At 36.7% G+C, this 4,341-nt stretch overlaps 1 pseudogene; it reads right to left on the bottom strand.

Annotated features, from left to right (window-relative positions):
- Positions 1–3,079: 3,079 nt before the first annotated feature.
- On the bottom strand, positions 3,080–4,121 carry LOC149253121 (arginine-specific demethylase JMJ20 pseudogene; annotated as a pseudogene).
- Positions 4,122–4,341: the final 220 nt, after the last annotated feature.

Raw genomic sequence — 4,341 nt, 5'->3', positions numbered from 1 at the left:
TGCTTTTCCCCCAAGTTCCCACTTGAGGATATGATTATGGAGGACTTGTATGACACACCTTCAATAGGGCATTCTGAAGAATTTCAGGGGCATGTGGTGCAGGGGATGATATACCTTTTATGTAGGAGGGCACATAGGCTTATAACAGTTTTTGGGAACACCATCTGCATATGGGATGGTAGAGTTCGTCATGTGACCAGGAAAGAGCAGGGCCATGGGGTATACACCAGATTGTTCCTTGATATATGGAGCCTACACCAGCAGGGATCAAAGACGAGGCACAGATGGATTGCAACAGTGGTCAGAACTATGCCACCGCAGACTTGGCTATGGTAACCAAAGGTTCAGTTGATGAGTGGGTCACTCTACTTTGAGATAAGTAGGATCCTGATAGAGAGTGATCTAGCTCATTCTTGCTTTAACACATGGGAGATCATTGAGACTTTCACCACATGGTGAGGTCGGTATTCCCTGTTGTTGCTTAGGATCGAGGCTAGCCATGGGGTGGGAGACTGAGGCATTGTTGAGTTGTCCTCTTAGGTTGGGCATATCTTTGGTCATTACCTATATGGTGGTTGAAAGATACAGAAAGGGAGGGCCCAATATGAGCATGATGGACAATCGGTTATCACTGGGGAGTCACAACGTCAACATGTCAGTTTATTTTTGCGATTAACACCGAATATAGACATGTAAGGACTTAGCAATTCATCCAACTTTAAGGATGAGCTGGTCTCTACAGGGGAAGATCACACAGGTCTTCCATTGGGTTTCAGTTGCAAGGAGAGAAATTTTCCCTGTAGTGAATCATTGATGACTTAAGGCACTGCGCTAGTATCGCAGGACAATTGGTAAATGTGGTTCTTGGAGGCCATTGGCACTACTTAGTGGTAGGGAGTAGGAATGGGGAGTGATGGGCTTCCAATATGGATATGGGATCCAGGGATCCATTGGGTCAATGGACTGCCTTATTTTGGAAGGATCATAGAGATGATAGTGATAGGATGGCATCTCCTTCAGGAGGAAAGACTAGGGATTGTTAAGATTATCACTATGAGTCGAGGAGGGCCCTCCTTTCTATTGTTCTGACCAGGGACTAGACGAGGATTGGTAGATGATGGCTTTGGGGGATGCCCTGGCAAGATAGTCTTCATCACTATGGAGTTGTCCTTATTTGGGTTTGTGATGGAGGATTAGGGGAGTTGTCCTTATTTGGGTTTGTCCTTATTTATTTATTTATTTTTAATAAATTCCAAAATGATAACTTCCAAATAGTCAATTTCATTAAATTAATTTTTTAATTAACTTATATGTTAAGCTTAAATTTTGTAATCTATTATATTATGTAAATCCAAAGACTTAAAGCTTAAATTTAATGACGTATTATGTTATATAAATCCAAATTTAGTAAAATTCTTACGTATCATTAATTCAAATTTTAATTTTTAATTATTTATTCATTATCAAAGCATTTACTTTTTATTTTTCATTATATTTTTTTCTTAATTAAGTTTTCTATTATTTCGAAACAACTTCCATACAAAATTAGAATTGATTATTAGTGGTGTGCAACAAGGGAAACAACGCCACCAACAGTGAGATCCATTGTCTATCATTGCATATAAGATTTAATTTAATTGTTAAGTTAGATAATGAGTATGTCAACACATGTCATTTTTTCTTGGAGCTACTTCATTTCTAATAATAACAATTTGAAATCAATGTAGATGTCAGACTTCCTTTGACTAAAAGTTTCCTTAATTCAAAATTTGTTTTTCAATAGTTTATCATTGATGTTCAATGCTAAGAATTATCAATTATGTTTTAATCTTGTATCATTCGTTTGCTTAATTTACTATGATTGTCTAAATGCATGTAAGCGAGAGGCGGAATTAGTTTTTTAATTTGATTTGATTTCATTAAATCACATTCATTGGTTCCATTAAATAAAATATATTCATTAAAAAATACACTATAATTAAAAATAAATAAATTATATGTTGTGCATTTGTCGATGTATATGTACAATTGTCAATTAATAAAAATATGTTACGTTTATTTTTTATTACTGAAGCAACAAAACTTGTAGGCTTGTTGGCTTGAATGTAAAAGTAGACGAGAGGTATTTGCAATAATAATTTATTATATATACATATGTACAAGAGATGAATGTTACAATGAGAACCCACATATATATACCTAAGCAGGTGTCCTTTCGTGACTGGGCATGTATTTTAGACATGCCTTTTCACTTAACTTAATGACTATTTAACATAATCAATATTTGATTATTTATTATTTACATTATTTATATTCATTTTATTTTAGGTAATTTATATTTGTAACATTGCCCCTTCCTTCGAAAGCTTATTGTCGACAATTTCCTTCAGTTTGCATTTGTCATCTCGGCATATGTAATTCGATGCCATTGGCACCTCTGCCTGCATAATTCGTTTGGTAACACTGTCTTGAATCTAGGGTTATTGGATATATATTTTTTTAAATAATATATATATGTGTGTGTGTGTGTGTGTGTATCGACCATATCAACATAACCCGACTATATACTATTCACGTAATGTATATTTCTATTACCAATTATACACACTGCTCCACGTACGAATCATTACTCGACTATATATTAATTACAGTGTATCGAAATACATATATACCGACCATCCCTTTACGTCACGGAGCCTGTACAAATTGCCGCTAGGGGTCACCTTTCACACCTATTGACCCTGTGACCTCGGTTACGATGCTTGATGGCAAGGGAAAGACGACTATTTTTTTTTAACCGTGTATTGGTTTGTTGGGCAACAAGAAGGTAGGGTGTGATGGTGGTGATGAGAATGTTGAGGATGCATGGACAAGGGAAGGAGTTCCAAAATAGTGCAGGGAGAATTTTTCGCCATAAGCAGCGCAGTGGGAATTGTCTCTTATCGTAGTGTCGAGCGTTGTCTTCTCTTTGATGGAAGCGCGGTGGGAATTCTCTTCTTCTATGTATTTGGTTATGTCTTTCCAACGTATGTGAGTAATCTATAAATCTTCCTTCCCATGAATGCATGATATCAATGAGCTAGGTAAAATTTATAAGAGCCATACGACTAATAACGACAAAAAAGACATCAAGGTTCATCCTTGTATTAGCTACCGAATTGCGTTGACAAAGGCCTTCAAAGTCATCAACTACACTTCTTATGTCTTCACTATATTCTTGTGTTTCGTTGTAGTCCTTTACAAGGCGGTTCCACACCCATGAAATGTTGCAAGCGTTGAACCATTTGTGGTTTATTGAAATAGTGTCCTCTACATTTTTTTCTTGATGAAACCAACCACTCTGTACGAAGATAATTTCATTCCTTTCTTGGATACACTCCAACCAATATGTCTCGGAAAATCTAGGGAACTGTGTTGCTGAGACATCTAAATAAATATCATATACAATGTGCTTCATGTATCTATCATACAAAAGGTGTGGTTGGGAGGGTGAAGGAACATGCCAAACTTTTTTGCAATAATAATTTGCAAACCAACTATATGACCTGAAGAAATTTGCATGTAATGGAGTCCAAGTACCTTTTGGGCCCATATATACAAAGCGATAATCTGAGCATGACACGTCACATTCGCAACTTTCATCAACACCTTGAATGCCATGGATGCTATAAGAATCAAGGTATAAGTTGATCCAATCATCTAAGAAAATTGTTGAAGTAGTGTAAGCATTGCAATCAGGATATTCCTTTACAAAATGCCAATCCTTAAAGAAATGATGAGTAATTTTTATTCCCATCACAGTTCGTGTCATAAAATATGCAATTGAGATTATATCAGTATTCGATGTATTTAGCAACAGTCGTCTCCAGTCTCTTCTGGTCCGTGAATTATTTCTTGTCACAATCTGCAACTTGAACTCGGGATTTGGAAAAATTTAGGGAGAAGAATGAGAGATTGGGTTGGCCATCAGGAGAAACCCAATCGCAGCAAGACCTCCAATCATCCACGAGGCCGGTGAGGAGGACTAGTTCATTGGTCTTCATATATTTATCTCTGAATTCTCGGTAGTTGATCTACCTTCCATCGCCTCAATGTATCTTCCTGCTTACCTTTATCGTCATCCTCTCTGCGTCAATATATCCATCAACCTCTGGTTCTTCTTTCACTTTGGCCTCTGGTGATACCCCTGATGGCTTGGCCTTTTGGGTGACTGAAGAGCTTAGATTGTTATCCCCCTGATCTGAAGGTCTCTTCTTCGAATTAATTTCAATTTTAACAAATTGAGTTTTTCCATTTATGTCTTTCTTAACCAATCCATTGGGTTTGTTCTTTAATGCTACA

This window comes from Pinus tabuliformis, chromosome 7 (assembly GCF_031772625.1).
Source record: "Pinus tabuliformis cultivar Carrire ecotype Pingquan chromosome 7, CPIR1, whole genome shotgun sequence".
In the NCBI taxonomy this organism is placed as follows: Eukaryota; Viridiplantae; Streptophyta; class Pinopsida; order Pinales; family Pinaceae; genus Pinus; species Pinus tabuliformis.
This window is presented reverse-complemented; position numbering and strand designations above follow the sequence as displayed.